Genomic DNA, 19377 nt, shown 5'->3' with positions numbered 1-19377 from the left:
TTTGTTTTGCTTGGTGACCCAGTAAATCCAGTTATGTCTACTTACAGGAACATGGGCAACTTACCAGTAACTACACCACTGAAGAAAATGTACCCCCCTTCCCCAGCAACCACTGCTTGCTGGTAGATCCTCAGGGAGGGGCTAGCCTCCTCAGGGAGAGGCTAGCCTCGTGAGCTCCTCTCCTGTCCATGAGAGGATGCGGACAGGGTGTGCTTTGTGCCAATCAGGTGCTGGTAAGCACAGCTGCTGAGAGTTCCGGAATGGAGTGGAGTGGGCATGGCATGCCCCAAAATAGCAGGCATTCCATAGCATGCCCTCCCCTCCCCCTCTTCCCTGGTGCCCTCAGCCTTGAAGGGTTGGCATCACGTGTGTGTGTGTGTGTGTGTGTGTGTGTGTGTGTGAGAGAGAGAGAGAGAGAGAGAGAGAGAGAGAGAGAGAGAGAGAGAGAGAGAGGTCCCATTTAAGGTTGAGCATTCCAGAGTTACTTATTCTCAGCACTTGGACCAGTTGGGAGTCTTTAGCAACCACCACAGACATCTCAAGGAAGCGTCTGTGATTAAGGCAGATAGCATCACTAACCTGTGGATGCGAACAGAACTACTTAGAAGGTAGCTTTCAGGCACATCATGTCCATTGAACAAAATGACAGCAGTAGTGTCCTATTAGGGCACGACTAGGTTTTTAATACACACACACACACAAGTCTATGTGTCTGCATATACACACTATTATGTGTTTTGTTGTTGTTCAAGACAGTGGTTCACTATGAAGCCTAGGCTAGCTTGAAATGCACACTTCTTCTTCCTTAACCTCCTGAGTGCTGGGATTACATGTGCAGACCTCCTTACTAAGCATGTGTCTTCAGAAACGACTGAATTCCTACTTTGTGCTAATTGTCTCTAGAGGGTGAGTTTTAGTTTTCTGTTGGTTTTCCCGTGCTACCTGTTTTATTCTTTTATTTTGCTTCTCACCTGTAACAGGGGTACATTCCCTTGCAATAAGTAAGCAAGCAATGCTCTTTAAGTTGGTAATTACTTGTGGTGCATTGTCACAGAACAACAGTCTAGCAGATGTGTTCTCAGTTTTCATAAATATGCATGAGGAACGCAAAAACCTGAAGAAGTGTCTCCAAATGTTTTAAGGCTAGATTGATGTTTTCATTTTCTGCCTCTGCTTTTCGGATGCCTCTGTTTTCCAGATGGATCCTGACTTAGATGTGAAACAAATGGCATACTTGGGTCGAGCAGTTGTTCTCGTGGGCTGGGGAGAAACTGAGAAACTGGCTTTGGGAAGAGGGAGGGAAGGGGGGCCAGGGAGAGGGAGGGAGAGGAAAGGAGAGAGAATGAACAATGAATGGGAATTCTATTGAGAAACAGGCCTTTGATTGTTTAGGTCAAAAGGCCAGAGGAAAACGTTGACGCCTCCCATTTTCTTCCTACCATGGCAGTTTCTACTAAGAAACTCTAAACCCCCTTAACATTCTTCAGGGGATTCTCAAGTCCAGGGCTCAGAACTATGCATAGAGAGCTATTTGTTCCTGGGTGGAGAGGCAGCTGGGAAACAGGGCTCACTGTTTCAGCAAATATGGCTGCAGGAAGGGAAGCATCCCCATCAGCCTCTCGCCACAGCGCTGAAAGGCTGTCCAGCAGGCTGTCAAGCAGGAATACCCTTAGGTTTTGCTGGGGGTGATAACCTCTGCGAAAATCCAATAGCTATTTCCTTATTTCTCTCTCTCCCTCCCCCTCCCCCTCTCCCTCTTCCCCTATTCTCCTCCCTGTCCTCTCCTCTCTCTGTCTCCATGCTCCCCCCAAACACACACAAAAGGAAAGGAAAGGAAACAGGGAAAGTTCCTTCTTACTCAAAGCTTCCAGAACAATGGGGCTAAATTGCACGGTCTGATGAGCAGAAGTAGGCCAGGCCTGGATGAGGGAGGAGCAGACCAGACCTAGGAGAGGGTAAGAATGATCTCAGGGAGGGTAAAGCTTTAGGATCCCCCCCTACACACACACACACACACTCACACGTACACACTCCTCCTCCTGCCACATCTGTTACTTCTAACTAGCACAGCTCTTTCTCACTTGCTTGGTGCTCAAAAATCTTAAACTAGCAATTCAGACAAGTGTCCCAGGGTTCACAGAAGGAAAAAAAAAATAAAAACTGCTGGCCTAACCCAGACATCAGGAGAACTGGAGAGAGCCCATAAGAAAGTTCTAAAGGTGGGATGGGGATTACACACCTAAGGGAAGGCAAGGAAAACAAGGTCCCTCCAGCACGGCCCCTGCAAAAAGCAAGGGCAAGGGAAGGTTGGGGGGGGGGGCCTAGCAGTTTTCTATAGCCATGTTACAGGACAAGGGACCACAGGACTTGAAAGACAGCCACTGAGAGAAGCAGGGAGCAGGCTGTTTGCACACAGTGCAGCAGAGTGCAGCAACTCGGGGTTCCAGCAGGAACAACATGGGGTCAGGGTCTGGTGAGTAAGTGGCCAGCTTGTTTGCAAATCTGGACACATAGGGGTCAGGAAGCTCTTTTGGGAACCAGGGACCTGGACTCAGGAGGCTGCTGGGTGACCTGAAAACTGCCCAGAAGCTGGAGTCTACTCAGATGTCTGTCTTCCAAATTCCAGACTAGCTATGGAGGTAGAAGAAGGAGCCAAAAATGGAAGCACTGGAGCATGTCCCTGTTCTTCAGTGTGACATCTGAACAGCCCTTCACCCTGTCAAGCGAGCCTTCAGATAAGGTGGCACCTTCAGACCTCAACACTGCAGCTTCAAGCTGTGCACCAGGTACATCTGTGCCCGTGGTGCCTCCGTGGCCAATTCTCTCCTCCACACCACTGACCCCTCTCTAGCCGCTACAGTGGGAAGAGGCCTCACTCCTTACGTGCAGGACTGAATCAGCTTTTCTCACCCTAACTGTGATGTTGGCCAAGCCCCTTCCCTGTTAGCCTAGCTGGCCCCATGTGTGGTGTGATGAGAGGCCCAGGTTTAATGCACATGGCCCTCCAAAGTCCACTGGCTCTCTTGTTCCTTTTGGCTGACCTGGCTCCAACCTCCACACAACCTAAGCACTGATCAGTCTTGCACTTTGGCCAGAAGCCACTCTGACCACAGCTGGCCCTCCCAGCCCCCTCCTCTCTCAGTTCCAGCCCCAGAAACTCAGTCTCTCTCAAGTTCTGAATGTGCTTTCATCCTGGGGTCCTGACATGTTCTAGAAGTCCTTCAGCCTGGAGTGCTCTTCCAGGGGGCGGGTGGGTGGGGAGGGAGTGTCCCCTCAATTCCCAGGAGCTCTTTCAGGATCACCTGACCCCACCACCTATCACAACTCATCCTCTCTTTACACATATCCTTAAGCTCCCGCCCTGATTCCGGTGAGAGCCTCACCACACACTTCTTGCCCAATGTGGCTTATCTTTATTTGCGATACTTCTTCCCAATATGAGGAAAGCTTCAGGAAAACAGATTTCAGCCAGGGGAATTTGCTGTTGGAGCCCCAGCACCCGGAACACCAGAATGTGGTTAATAGCTATTTGTCAAATGAGTGTTAAGTGAATGAAGAATGAATGAATGAATGAGGGTGGGCTCATACTGTCCAGTGTTAACCTCACTGTTTGGCTTCTGTTTCCAGCTAACTGGATTGGGTTTTTCCAGCCTCTAGGGCCCAGGCACCTTCTCCTTTCCCCTATTCTTGCCCCTGGGTTTCTACATGTGTCATAAGCTGCATCTCCAATGTTATTCAGGTCCTTCGACTTGCTTTCTCCACCCCAGGTCAGCCCAGAAAGGCCTGGAGTTCAGATGGAAAACATTAAAACATCTTTTGTTTCTCCCCCCCGCCCCCGCCCCGTTCTGCACAAGGCATTTATCAGAGGTTTCTACTGAAGAACAAGTAGCTGGCAGGAGCTGTGCTGAGCCCGATGATGTGCGGTAACCACAGGCACCCAGTCAAGAAGACCAGGGAAACCCCGTGCAGTCCCAGCTGCTGATACCGTTCATGTATTGTTTTCCTTCACTTATTTTTGTACACATTCACCCAACAGTGTTTAGATGAGGCGTTCTTCTAGATGTTGGGAATGTTACAGCAAGCAAATTAGAAAATAGGGCCACTGCAGAGTTAAATGATCCAAGGTCACATTGAAGTCGTCAGCCATGGATTCAGGGGAAGCGGCGTCCTTAAAAGAGGGCATGTGAAGAGAGACACAGTAAGAAGACCATGTGACAACAAAGGCAGACATGGCTGTGATTGTCATGGGTGTGATTGACAGGGATGTCTTTGACAGGGGTATGATTGACATGGGTGTGATTGACATAAGTGTGATTGACAGGGGTATGATTATTGGCATGGGTGTGATTGACAGGGATGTGATTGACATGAGTGTGGTTGACAGGGGTGTGATTGACAGGGGTATGATTATTGACATGGGTGTGATTGACAGGGATGTGATTGAAATGAATGTGGTTGATATGGATGTGGTTGACAGGGGTGTGATTGACATGGGTGTGGTTGACAGGGGTGTGATTGACATGACTGTGGTTGACAGGGGTGTGATTGACATGAGTGTGATTGACATGGGTATGACCCGGCTGTCAGCCAAGAAATGCCAAAAAAAAAAAAAAAAAAAAAAAAAAAAAACAAAAACAAAAAAAAAAAACAGGCAAGCCATTAAAAGCTAAAGAGAAGCAAAGTGTCAGACACCTTCAGGGATCCGGGGAGCACACACTTGGACTTCAAGGATCAGGGGAGCACACACTTGGACTTCAGGGATCAGGGGAGCACACACTTAGACTTCAGGAATCAGGGGAGCACACACTTGGACTTCAAGGATCAGGGGAGCACACACTTGGACTTCAGGGATCAGGGGAGCACACACTTAGACTTCAGGGATCAGGGGAGCACACACTTAGACTTCAGGAATCAGGGGAGCACACACTTGGACTTCAAGGATCAGGGGAGCACACACTTGGACTTCAGGGATCAGGGGAGCACACACTTAGACTTCAGGGATCAGGGGAGCACACACTTAGACTTCAGGAATCAGGGGAGCACACACTTGGACTTCAGGAATCAGGGGAGCACACACTTGGACTTCAGGGATCAGGGGAGCACACACTTGGACTTCAGGGATCAGGGGAGCACACACTTAGACTTCGGGAATCAGGGGGGAACACATCTGGATCTCAGCCCTGCAGCTTTCAGATCATATGACAATTCATCTCTGTTGTCTTAAACAAACAAACAAAAACTTAATAAATGTATTATCCCTGGTGGCTGCTAGCCATTCTTGCCTTCCTTCTACAGATAATACAAGGTAGCATCTTTTTGGCTGGAGTGAACTCACATTCTTCTCCCAGCAGCAAGGGCTGGCTTCTAAGTTAGCCTTTAGGTATATTGTAAATTCTCTCTCTAACAATAAAATCAGACTCAGTAACTATTGAATCACCCCCACCCCACTCCCCATTTAATGGTGGCAATTGGGCAAAAATGCCATCCCTTCACAGTTATCAGGATTGCTAAATTCTTTAAACCTGTCACTCGGAACATTTAGAACTTTCATCTGGGAGAGAGCAAGCTCTTGTAAGGGATTATGGAAGAACACAGTGAAGACACGGAGGTGTCAGGCAGGGAGGGACCTGAAGCTGGAGAAGAGGGTTAGCCTCATAATGAAAAGCTAACCTTGCTGGAGAGATGGCTCAGCAGTTAAGAGCACTCATTAACTGCTTAGTTGGTTAACTTCCAGAGGTCCTGGGTTCAATTCCCAGCAACCACATAGTGGCTCACAACCATCTGCAATGAGATCCGATGCCCTCTTCTGTGTGTCTGAAGACAGCGACAGTGTATTCATATAAATAAAATAAATCTTTGCCGGGCAGGGGTGGCCCATGCCTTTAATCCCAGCACTTGGGAGGCAGAGGCAGGAGGATTTCTGAGTTGGAGGCCAGCCTGGTCTACAGAGTGAGTTCCAGGTCAGCCAGAGAGAAACCCTGTCTCTAAAAAGGAAGAAAAAAAGAAAAAGAAAGGCTAAGCTTAGACTTACAGATAAAGATCCTAGTCGCTCTGCTCTGGGGATTTGAATGCAGTCATTGCTACAGAGTTACTATTCACAGAGCCTCGGGGTCAGGATGTGGGCGGTTTGTTTTACTGCATATGGTTTGTTTTACTGCATAGCGATGTTTGTCAGAGGGCTGGGCAGATGCAGAGTCTTTTTGAATGCTTTTCTGGTTCGATTCTGTTGCAGCTCCAATTGGGTGAACTTGGAAACCCCACCTGATCTTGTTATGGCCTCAACTTCTGCTCCTTGATCGAGCAGTGTGTGCTGTGGGCTATGGGATGTGTGGGGTTCTCATTAGCAAATGCACTTGTGCGCTGACGAACCACGTGGACACTCTCATGGCTCATGGACCCTGGCAAGAACTAGGAAATGTCATTTGGTTAAGGGTTACTCAGCTTCTAGCAGAAGCCCGTCAGGCCACACACTCTGCAAATAGAAACTGTGAACACAGAGGAAGTCAGTCCGTGTATACTTTAAAGTTGGCATTGCACAACAATTTAGATAAGGATCTAAAGATGGGGCCCAGAGGTTGTGGATTTTCCAGGTGGGTCCAATGTAACATTGTGTCCTTACAAGAGGGGGCAGGAGAGGGCCATGTCCCAAAGGTCACACAGATCACAGGAATGCAGACATACAGACTAGCAACTGGACAGACAGGCTTGGACAGACAGCCTCTAGAATACTGGTTCACGACCTGTGGGTTGAGACCTCTCCAGGTCACCCAACCCTTTCAAAGGGGTCAAATATCAGATATTTACATTAAGACACATACAGTAGCAAAATTACAGTTCTCAAATAGCAATGAAGTAATGTCATGGTTTGGGATCAGCACAACATGAGGAGCTGTCTTAAAGAGTCACAGCATTAAGAAGGCTGAGAGCCACTGCACCAGTATCTAGAAAAGACAAGGAAAAGACCTAGAAAGAGCCCACAGCAGAGCCGGCCTGACAGTGTCTTGATCATTCACTGACCTCCAGAATTGCAAAATAATCTACCTGTGTAGGTTTACAGCATTATGTTTGTGTTAACTTTTGGGAGTGGCAATGGGAGAACACTCCCTTGCACACAGCCTTGCACACTGCCTTCCATATACCCTTGCACACACCCTTGCACACTGCCTTGCACACACCTTTCAGTTCCATATTCTGTGTTTAAAACATACTGAAGGCTGGTGAGCTGCCTAGCAGGTAGAGGGCACTTGCCCCTCCAGCCCTGACAATCTGAGTTTTATCCCTGGGACCACACCAGCAGGATGTCCTGACCCGCTCTTCACATATACCCCCCAGCACATGTCCCACCCCACAAAATAAATAAATACATAAAAGTTATAGAATATTCAGTATGCTGTGCTTAGGCTCTCCAAATCTCCACTTATGAAGATGCTCTCCCCTCTGTATAACATATTCCAACACCATTCATAATTCCAGCATTACAGGTCAAATCCAGCTGGAAAGAGACTGGAAAGAGAGTGGTCACTAATCCAGAGATCACCAAAGCTGACTGCGCTCTAAGTCTCCCCCTGTCCTGAACTCCTCCTGAGTCCTTGCCTTGTTTGGCTGGGCTGCTGTGTTTGCTTTTAGTGGGTGTTAGATATCCAATCCAGGACCACACGTACACCGAGCACGTGCTCCACCAGAGGCATCCCATCCCATCCCTCTCCCAATGATCTTCTCTCTGTCAGTTTGCCTGCTGGCTGAACAACAGTTCTAGGTGGTCTAAACTGAGAGCCAATCAAGTGCTAAGAAGACATTTTGACTTTAGGATGGGTATTAATCTATATAACTTGAGGATGCCTGATTAGATTCCAGGTGAGCTAGATGTTTTAAAGCCATACTAGACTTCGCTGGAAGAGACCATGTAGAATTTCCAGCTCACCCTTCCCCCACAGCCTGCCTAACAGGTTTCAGACTCAGTTCACCAACCCGCACAATCACGTACTGTCCATTGCACGCACAGATGCTTCCCATGTGTGCCCCATTGACTCTGGATCACTGGCTGGACTCCAGCTCATTCTCCTCGGGCTAGAAAGAAACTGTGCCTTCCAGAATTCGGACACATAATGCAAGGATGGTGTCTGGATATGATTAACTGCCGACTAGCTGTTTGGTCTTGTTCTGTTCTATGTCATTTGTATTGGACAGCAAAGTTGGCAGTCACAAATTTGAATGCTTAGTCATCATGGAGTGGAACTATTTGAGAAGGATTAGAAGGATCAGGAAGTGTGGACTTGTTGACATAAGCATGTCACTGGGGATGTGCTTGGGGGATTCAAAAGCCTAAGGTAAGCCCAATCTCTCTCTCTCTCTCTCTCTCTCTCTCTCTCTCTCTCTCTCTCTCTCTCTCTCTCTCTCTCTCTCTCCTCCTGCTGATCAGAATGTAAATAAAGGTCTCGGATACTGCCACAGCACCATGCCTTCCTGCTACCACACTCCCTGACATGGTGATGATGAACTAAACAAGCCCTCAATTAAATGTTTTATCTTTTAAAGTTGCCCTGATCATGGTGTTTCATCACAACAGTCACACCCCTAACTAAGACACCAGGTGACTTTGTGTACTCAGTTGGATAATAGCAAATGTGTTGCAAGTAGAAACATGAAAGATACTGTGTTCTAGGTTTATCTTCTCTTGTTGTATTCGAAACCAGTTGCCCACAGGGTGGAGAAGCCCATGCTAGCTTTATGGAGAATCATTGTACAGTCCCAGGTCTACAGAGTAGAGCTTAGCTGACAGCATATCACAGACACCACTGGTCCCATGTGAAACCTGCAGAATGGCCCCACAGAACCCACATCAAATTACATACCAGAGATCAGTAAACTCACAACTGTTTGATAAGCAAATATTCTGAAGGAGGGGTAATTTATTAAATACCCAAGGCTAGCCATTATGGGAATAAAATTGGCATCCCTTTAAAACTATTTAAACTGGGTATTTCTTCTTAAGTAATAATGACATCATTAATTTGGATATGGGGAAACAGACTTTCTTCCTAGAACTTTTGCTCATAAACATTGTTACAACTCTTTGAAAATAAAGTGAAAAGCAAATAAAACAGATTTAAGAATTTCTTATGCATTCTCTTTGGTCTGATAACTCCAGCTGTGCACAAATATTTATGAACAAGGACACTCAATGTGATAAACACTTTACAGTGTCAGTGTTCAGATACGGAATAGTAAAGATATGAAACAATAGGCTGCCAACCCAAAAAGATTATAGACTCATTCCTGGTGCAACATAACTGAGAAGCTAGATCAAGTTAATTTGTCAACGATCCTTCGTACCGTAAGAATCCTACCGTTTGCTCAGTAAGAACCAAGGAGGTAAATCTGTAAAGCAGCTTGCTCCAAATTTTATATTGTTTTGTTTCTGTATATGGAAGAAGAGAAAAGAAAACACTAAAATGAATTAATGAGCGAGTATTTCTGGGAATGAGGTAACACTATAGTGTGTCTGTGTGTGTTTGTGTGTGTTTATAGTATTTTTATAGTAGATGTATAGTATTTGCATTTTCTGAACAATAAAAGACTTCAGGAATGTCAAACACCCTTGAAAACCCATCCTACATGCTGATTCAGCGTAACCTTTCAGGCACCCAGACCCAGAACAGGGAGACTTCCCTGACTGCTCATTCTTTTGTGTTTATCTGACGCCATGTTGGACTGCAGTTCCCGCTTTACTTTCCTTATGGCTGTCCTCATGGTGCAGGCTTCAACCTGTGCCACATTTTATGTGGGCTCAGGGTGGCAAAGGGAGAAGCAGACATGATGGTGGAGCAGAAGAACGGCAACCAGTGGCCGGAACAGAAAGCCAAGAGCTCACATCTTGAACTGCAGGCATGAACCAGAGAGCAGACTGGAAATGGCACAGAGGGTGACCCTCAAAGCTCACCCCCATGACTCACCTCCTCCCACAAGGCAGTTGGTACCTTATAGACCTCTCCAAACAGTGCCACCAACCAAGGACCAAGTGTTCAGAGATTTAAACCTAGTGGGACATTGTCACGGTTTGTATATGCTTAGCCCAGGGAGTGCACTAGTTGGAGGTGTGGCCTTGTTGGAGTAGATGTGTCACTGTGGGTGTGGGCTTTAAGACCCTCATCCTAACTGCCTGGAAGCAGTCTTCTCCTAGCAGCCTTCAGGTGAAGAGGTAGAACTCTCAGCTCCTCCTGCACCATGCCTGCCTAGATGTTGCCATGTTCCCACCTTGATGATAATGGACTGAACCTCTGAATCTCTGTAAGCCAGCCACAATTAAATGTTGTCCTTATAAGAGTTGTCTTGGCCATGGTGTCTGTTTATAGCAGTAAGACCCTAACTAAGACAGACATTTTCATCCAAACCACTACACAGTTTCCATCTTGATGAGTTCTGAAAAGGACAGATCATGCAATCATTGAGTCTCATCCCTCTGTTTCTTTCTTCCATATGGAAGACAACAGGCCAAGCTACTTAGACCCTGCCCTGTATGGAACCGCATAGTCTGCCCAGGGTGGTCAGGTCATCATGATGCCAATAGACATTCTGTGGCTTCTAAATGAAGACTGTGACTCATCCTTGTGTTTGCTTCCTCCTGACAGCCCTATCAAGTCACTATCATGTCACCATGAGGAAGCTGAGGAACTCAGGTCAAGTAGTTTGACCGAAGACACTCACAAGCTCACGTGTGAAGTAATGGGCTCAGGGTCAGTTTTCTGCTGTATTGTTTGCCTCTTTCTGAGCCATTGAGTAAGATGGATTTGAAGGAATGAGTCTGTCTGGAAATGTTGAGCATATATGTACCAAGTTAGAAAAGCAGACATTGTCCTGGGCCCCAAGCTACTCATTGCCCTGGAGGGTAGCATGTCTTAATGATTGGGTGCATGAACCCCCATGAAGAGCCTTGCCACCTAGGAGGCCATTAAGCTCAAGGAAAACAGAGCATGTGGGCAGACCCTGGGCTTCAGTCGGGCTGGTGAGTCAGCCCTCCTCAGTGGCTATCTGACTTTGAGAAATTAAATCACTTCTCTGGGCCCCAATGTCTTCTAGAAAATGGAGGTGAGACCTGCTTTCTTACAGAGGTTTGAAGATTAATCAAGACATAGAAGAAAGAGAGCAACATGAAGCACAATGTCCAGCCTCCAGCAATGAGTGTTGGTGTCCTCTTCCTTCCTTCCTTCCTTCCTTCCTTCCTTCCTTCCTTCCTTCCTTCCTTCCTGTCTCTGGACTTCCCGTTTCTGGCCATTGATACAAGGAGGCCCCTGAGATCTATATTAGAAGAGTTGACATGTTGTTTTCTCTCACTGTCTGATACCAGCAGGCCTCCAGCTGCCTTGGGAGAGTCTTTACCAAGACAACCAGAAAATAACAAGCAAAGTAGTACTCAGTAAGGAAAACAATGTTGAGGAGATGGCTCAGCGGGTACCCGTGCTTGCCATGAACACATGAGGGCCTGAGAGTGCATCCCCAGAGTCCGTGTAAAGCTGAGCATCCTGCCCTGAAATCCCAGCACACCTAAGGTGACATGGGAGACAGAGGCAGGAACTGGAAACAGATGTGAACAGGGAGCCCCACTCTGTCTCAAACAAGGGAAGAGTGAGACATGACAGTCAAGTTGCCCTCTGTCTTCACCCTACTTGTAACCACAAAGGCGAAGCTGAGGGAAGCAAAGGTAACCTAACATCTCACCCAAGGCCATAGGCAGAGCAACCTCACATCTCAACCCAAGGCCATGGCAGAGCAACCTCACATCTCAACCCAAGGCCATAGGCAGAGCAACCTCACATCTCAACCCAAGGCCATGGCAGAGCAACCTCACATCTCAACCCAAGGCCATGGCAGAGCAAGACAGTGACTGGGTGGCACAAAGCGGGGCTGAGCTCACCAACTTAGATGCACTTACACTGAGAGAGCTTAAGTTCTATTTTTCTTCTTTATTTTAAGTCTTTAAACTGGCAACACAAACCTTATCATTTATTTTTATTAAAATAAACACGGGAGTGTTGAGATGAACCATGAAGGTTTCATTTTGTGTTTTGTATGAATTTTTAAGACCAGAACAAAGGATGCATCCTCTTCCCCCAAGCTGTTATGAGGTAGAAGGGTAAACACAGTGGGGTGGGCTCCCCAAATTCTCATGAGATCAGCTATCTCCAAGCCTGCCTCCTCGAACAACACTGTCAGAGAAACCAGAGACTAGCACCATTAACACATAAAACCAGAGAAGAAAATTTCAGTTCATCTTGAAAAGAATGAGTTCAAAGAAGGCATGAGCCAGAGACAGCTGACAAAGTATTTCACTGCATCAGGCTGCAGCGCAATGGTCCTGGGGGACCGGTTCCATTCTGTACCCAGGATGAAAGACCTTCGAGGACATCCCATGGGCTGAGGCAGGCGCCCTGGTGATGAAGGCCGATAAGAGGTGGGCCATTCACTCTCATCATATGCGACAGGAAGCCCAGAGGCCAAATGCTGTCTCGGAAAAATAGTCACACCAAGGACGGTGACATTTTTATTTCAGGGCTCTGCTTAGTTTTCAAAGCAACTCATTAGTCTATTGCATAAAAAACATAAGCCAGAGGTTTAAAAAGAATCACCCAGAATCCCCTTCTCCTGGAGATAACTTCTGAATGTATAGAATTCTAGTGCAGCTATCTTTCAGATTTATCTTATCTTTCATTACACTTAGGTATGGAGGGTTGCTGTGCACATGTGAGCACAGGCGCCTGCAGAGTTCAGAAGAGGGTGTCAGATCCTCTAGAGATAGAGACGCAAGAGGTTAGAGCCACCTCTCCTGGGTGCTGGAAGAACTCCCGTCTTCTGTAAGAGCAATATGCATTGCTAACCACTGAGCCATTTCCCCAACACCTAGATGTTTTAGTTTTTGATAGACATATGGACTGGTATGTGTCTGATGATGTGTGTTCAATTTAAAGATAGAATCATACCATCCATACCGTCCTATAAACTACTTTTTACTAAACATTACATAGTGAGCATGTTTTTCCAAGTATGTTCTAAAAATTACTAGTAGTAGTTCATCATAGATTTATGATGTATTATATATTCAATATGTAATAAATTTTATATTTGAATCTCAGTTGCGTGAACACTTCAATGTATAAATGCCCAAGATTATTGAGAATTGATTCCATTTTTTTTGTTGTGGTTGTTGTTTTTTACTATTATAAACAAGTCTAGCTATTGCGTGTTGTGCTGTGCGCTCCTTGTGGGTTGCTTTAGTTAGGTCTCACGGTAATGCCATGAGTTAGGCACCACCATCAATCCCATTTTACAGTTACTGGAACACAGAGAGAAATCAGGGCCCTGCCCCAAGGTCACGCAGTTGGCGGACATACACACTCTGGGTTTCAGAGGGAGCTGTGAGACTAGGCCCGCCCCAGCTCTCCCACTGGTCTCTGAAAGGGCTCTTCTGTCTGAAGCGAACGAATGCAGGCCATGAGAAAGAAGTCAGGCAGGCTGAAGCAAAACACGGGGGAGGTAAACACACACTAACCACTCTTTCTGCCACTCCAAGAAAGAGCTCTGAGGAAGGCAGGGGAAAGAAAGAAAAGGAGGCCTTAAGGAATAATGTGCTCATGGGACACATCTTTCTGATAGTCGTGGGACAAGAGCCAGATTCTAGAACGGAATATCATGTGCTCGAACACTTCTACCTTAAGCATGCTCCTCTACAGAAAGAAGCAACCTGCAAGTGTGTGGTTTTTCAGTCTTCGGACCACACTCTCCAGGCTTCTGCCCATTGAAGCTGGACAGAATGACAAGCTTCAAGAGAGCCCAATTGTCTTTTGTTTTTGTTTGTTTGTTTATAGAAAATCCCACAAGGGGCTGGAGAGATAGCTCAGCAGTGAAGAGCTATTTGACTGCTCTTTGAAAGGACCTGAGTTTTATTCCTAGCACCCACATGATGGCTCACAACCACCTATAGACCCAGTTTCAGGGGATCTGACATCTTCTGGCTTCTTTTGGGTACCAGGCATACATCAGGTACATATACATATACGCAGGCCATATATCCAAACATGGAAAAAAATTAAAATAATAAGAAAAAAGAAAACACTATTCAGGATTTTTTTTTTAATTTACCATTTTATTTTTAATTCTGTGTCTCTATTTGTGTCTACAGAGTTCAAGGATGCCAGAGGCACCAAGACTCTCTGGAGTTGGAGTTACGGGTGACAGTGATACTCCAGCTGTGAGTGCTGGGAACCGAATTCACTTGGGTCCTCCAGAGGAGAGATGCATGCACCTAACCACTAATGGCTCTTGGATGAAACTCTTGAGAGACAGACAGAGACAGAGAGCGAGAGAGAGACAGAGAAACACAAATTAAGAGAGGAATGCTGGGCAGAGAAAGGACAGCAATCGCTTGGGATGAGTCTGTCTTTTCTTTCACGTTTCCCTCCAAGCCTCCTGGAGATTGGTAGAAGCATCAACATTCTCCTCACGTACCCCCTCTGCCTTGATTTAAGCCAAGATGCTATCTGCTCTTGTAAACAAAAGCAGCAGAAAAGGTCACCCTGTGAAGGAAGGATGTCCTCCTGGAATGTGTTATGGTATTAGCTGGTCGAATTCTATCAAGTCACAGTATAGTGAGCCGCTAGGCTGGGAACGGACCCCAGTTCGGTGTTGCGGTCAGGGCTGACACAGAGACACCAAGGTTGGAGCCTTTAGTTGTCAACATTCATGAAGACAGATAGGGGTGGGGTAACAGCATGAGGTGCTCATTTCAGGCTTGTCCTCCTCATAACTATGTCATTAAAGACTTCAGTTCCAAACAAGAGTGCCATCTGAAGGGACCAAGTTAGTTAGCACTTTGATGGGAAAATCTAGCTCCTAGGTGATGTCTAACAGGAACAGCAAGCCTTACAGGCTGCAACACACATATGGGTTCCCTCTTGGGCATCCTCATAGCCTCCGTATGTCAGCACATGGTAATGCCACCTCATTTATTTTATTGTAGACAGCGTTTCTGAGTCTAAAATGGGACACATGTATCCCAGTCTGGCTTTGAACTCAATATATACCTTGAACTTCAGATCACCTGCCTCAATGGTATTATAGGTGACCCCTATATTACCACCTCATACTCACTGTCTTCCCATGTCTGTCATGGCATCTATGATGGCCACTCTCCGGTGTCTATTAGACTGGATTAGCATTACCTAAGGAAACACACCTCTGAGTGTATCTACGAGGTTGTTTCCAGAGACGCTTGGCTAGGAAGACCCATTTTGAATACAGGTAGCATCGTGCCATAGACCAGAGTCCAGGAATGAATGGACAGAGAGAGCCTTCCCATGCCACCCCACTCCATCCTTCCTGACTGCAGATGCATTGTGACCAAACTCTCCCACACCTGCTGCCATGCTCTCCCTGCAGGGACTGAGCCACGAGCTCTTAAGTTGCTTCTGCCCGGCATTTTATCACAGCAGTGAGAAAAGTCACTGGTACAACTCCCTGTCTGTAACGCACCATCATTGTCCTGTCGGCGGAACCTTTGACAGACATGCCTGGTGGCTGTGTGAGAGGTAGGACTGGAGAAAGGCAGGCACCCAAACTCTCCAGGAGCAGTCCAATGATGGGGCAGCTGTGGTTAATCCAGCAGAAAGGATGGGAAGGAAGAAAACAAAGCTGGAAGCATCAGCCACAGTAGGTCTTGGCAGGGGAGGGGCAAACACCAGAACCCGGAAGCTATAGGGAGTCATTGAAAATGCCGGAATCTGGAAATTATATCGAGTCATTAAAACCACATGGAGTGGCCAAGACGTTCACTTGGCTGCACGTACAAAAGAGCACCTGTTTTAGAACTGCCTCCTCTGAAATATGGGACTCTCCCTTCTCCGTGAGTAAAAGAGCATGCCCCACCCGTCTCTGCCTTACTAGGTCAGCGGAAACCTGAGTCCAGAGTAACCGCACCGACTCCATTTGTCCTTTCTTCCAAAAGCCGCTTTCTTGTCATCTTCTCACTTGTAATGTGTACGCTACCTCTAAAGGGACACCTTGAAGTTACTTGATACGGGTCCCAAAAGTCCCAGGACGATGGCTACAACTCCACCGGGATGCTATCAGAGCGCTCGCGATCACTGATGCAGACAAATGGGGATTGACCGATAGGATAATGGTTTCAGGGTACTGAAAAGGAGGCCCTGGCATGAAGTTCTGGGCTTGAGTGATGAAGAGAGGGGCTGATTCCACTCCAGATAAGCCTGAGAGAGGAGACAAGAGGGCAGCATATGCATGTTTCCAATGGCCACTTGATAGGGTACCTGTGAAGGACCCGAGGAGAGATTCTGGAGGGTAGCTTGTGGGTCAGGTGGTTGCTCGCTGATCCTAAATCCCATTTATTAGTAGAAAAGCAAGGACTTTTGGCATTGATCCTAAGTGAGGTTATTTTCTGTGTCTCCCGTTGTTCAAGAACTGGGGAAGGAATAATAATAATAATAAATAAATAAATAATGCCAGTTTCTGAACAAAACAATATTCTCTTGCCAAATGAAAGGGGACAGTTTCATAATAAAACTAGATTCCTGTTCCTGACTCTGTATAAAAATCGCCTCATTGTGGGTGCTAGACCTTAATATAAGAGCTGAAACTCTGAAAGTGTTAGAGACAGAGCCATGCACAAGAACTTTCTCAAAGGGACTCCGATCACGCAGGAAGGAACATAAAGTCCTGACAAGTGTGGTTGCATGATGTTAAAAGACTTCTGGATAGAAGAGAGTTCACAGAGCAAATGAAGAGATGGCCTATTGAACGGCAGAAAAGTCACAGTTAACTGTACATCTCACAGAAGGCTTGGTATCCAGAATACAAAAGGAACTCAAAAATCTAAATACCAACAGACCACACAATGCAATCAACAAATGGCCCAGTGATAAGGATGGACAGACAGCTCCCAGAAGAGGATGCCCAGAGGGCTAGGAAACATGAAAGGTGTCCAACAGCCTTCATCAAGGAAATCCAAACTAAACTACACTGAGATTGCATCTTCCTGTCACACTGGTTACCATGGAGACAACAAATAAAGGCCAAGGAGATGGCTCTGTGGGTGCGAACACAGACAAGCTGTTCTAGCCCAGCTCTCCAAAACTTGTACCCTGACCTACACACACACATTGTGCACACAGACACATACACAGAGAGACACACACACATGCACACACACATACACATTCTGCACACACACATGCACACATACATTGTACACACACACACATGCATACACACACACACACCTAATAAATTTGTAAGCAAAGCAGAACAAGTGATAAGTGCTGGTTAAAATGTAAGAAAGGGGAGCCTATGTATATGTATATGTATATGTATATGTATATGTATATGTATATGTATGTGTGTATATGTGTGTATGTGTTTTTATATATGTATATGTATATGTATAAATATACTTATGCATATACATATACATATGCACATGCACATACACATACACATACACATACACATACACATACATATACATATACTGCTGGTGGGGGGTTCTCAAAATGCTGAGAAATAAAACTACCATAGGCCCAGCAATGCCACTGTGGGTTGCCCAAAACACACTAGGTCAGTACACTGCAAGGAATCTCAAACAGCCACTTTTATGGTGGCACTTCTCACAATAGCCAAAGAATAGAATCAGACCATGTGTCCATCGACACATGAAGAAAAATAGAAATTACATGTGTATCCACAGGAGCTATATTCAGCCATAAGGAAGAGCAAGATTATGTCATTTGCCAAAAAAATAGATGCAGTCAAAGGCCATTATATTAAATACACTAATGTCAACTCAGGAAGAAACACATCTAGAATGTCCTCCCATTGATGGATTATGATACATAGGACTTAAAGGGAGGGCAGGAGGAGGACGGAGGGAGATTAGCCCAAGAAGAGAGGTAGGGAAGAGGGTGGCAAGCAGGTGAATACCCTAGAAAATATAATACACTTGAAAGGAGTTGTCTTTATGAAAACAAGCATTCTACACAATGATATAGACCAATAAAGAATGTCTGAAAGAAAAACAAACTTTGTCATAACAGTTGGAATGAGACAGGCTTTCCAATAGTGAGGGCAGTTATCACTTACACATCTCAAGTATATGTGTGGGAGGAGCAAAGCTCAAATCTGTAATAAAAATGTGTGTCTTTTATATCATGAATAAAACATGTTTAAAGATCAATTTTTAAATATTTTTTTAAGTTTTTTGAACCAGGGTTTCTCAGTGTAGCCCTGGCTTTCCTGGAACTCACTTTGTAGACCAGGCTGGTCTCAAACCCAGAGACCCAACTGCCTCTGCCCTCCAAGTGCTGGGATTGAAGGCGTGCGCCACCACGTGAAGCCAGTGGTGGTTTCAATGAAAGATTTTAAATTGTAGAACAGAGAAGGGGATGTGGTTCCACGGGTAAGGTCACCTGCTCCACAAGTGCAAGAGCTGAGTTTGGAGTCCCCAGAACTCATGTTAAAAGCCAGGCATGACTGAACAGGGCTGAAACCCAAGCACTGGAAAATTTGAACAGCCTGCCTAACTGAAACTACTAACGTCCAGCTCAATGAAAGAATCTGTGGGCCTTTACTCAAATGGCTTACACTACTGTACCCCTTTCCATCTTTGCCTTTGAATATTTGAAATTATTCATGAGCGATCCTGACCATCTAAGACATGAATGTGTTGAAGGAGGCCTGGGTTGTGGATCTGTGGGGTAGTCTGTGACGCAGAGAGGAGAGCAGTGGCAGTCAGCATAATTATCATCACTCAGATACCAGTCAGTGGAAGTGGATGCAATGGCCTCAGCAGAGGTGAGGGGCAAGGAAGAAGACACACAGAAGAGGAAGTTAGTAGGGACTTACAGTTCAGATAAATGTTAACAGTTGCAGGAATAAGATGAGGTCCAGAGTTCAGTCCCCAGGGATCACAGAGGTTCTACTGTGCTGCAGCTGGAAGTGATAATCACAGGACAACAGCAGCTTGTAAGCTGGGAGCTCTCAAGGATGCCTGGGAAGGGCACAGTTAAAGATAGCAGCAGCAAGACAAACACTGAACTAGGTCAAAGTTTATACAGAGGTTGCCTCAAGGAGATCCAACTCTGTGTTTGTCTCTCTTATAAAACATATAAAAAATATTTTATATGTTTCCTAAATGTTATAAAATTTCTGCAACAACTGTGTGTTATTTCTGTAGTATGCACAGCAAGCTAGAAAAGAAATCAAGAAGATGAGAGGAAGAAATGTGCCAAGAAGACTGGTGGGGGCAGGGGGAGCTGAGGAGAGCTGAGGAGTGCTGAGGAGGAGCTGAGGAGTGCTGAGGAGGAGCTGAGGAGAACT

The 19377-nt window shown here is 46.0% G+C and overlaps 1 protein-coding gene across 1 annotated transcript in view; it reads right to left on the bottom strand.

Moving 5' to 3' along the window:
* Nucleotides 1-18927, bottom strand: part of Gpam (glycerol-3-phosphate acyltransferase, mitochondrial) — a 95553-nt gene extending 76626 nt beyond the window's left edge. Inside the window, exon 1 of the mRNA XM_029472900.2 lies at nucleotides 18904-18927. The gene's annotated coding sequence lies outside the window, so the exon portion shown is untranslated. The remainder of the gene's footprint in view (nucleotides 1-18903) is intronic.
* Nucleotides 18928-19377: the final 450 nt, after the last annotated feature.

The sequence above is a fragment of the Mus caroli genome, unplaced genomic scaffold (assembly GCF_978045245.1).
Source record: "Mus caroli unplaced genomic scaffold, Mus_caroli_1 scaffold_20, whole genome shotgun sequence".
NCBI lineage: Eukaryota > Metazoa > Chordata > Mammalia > Rodentia > Muridae > Mus > Mus caroli.
Note: the sequence above shows the minus strand (reverse complement) of the source record. Positions and strands in the feature narration are given on the sequence as shown.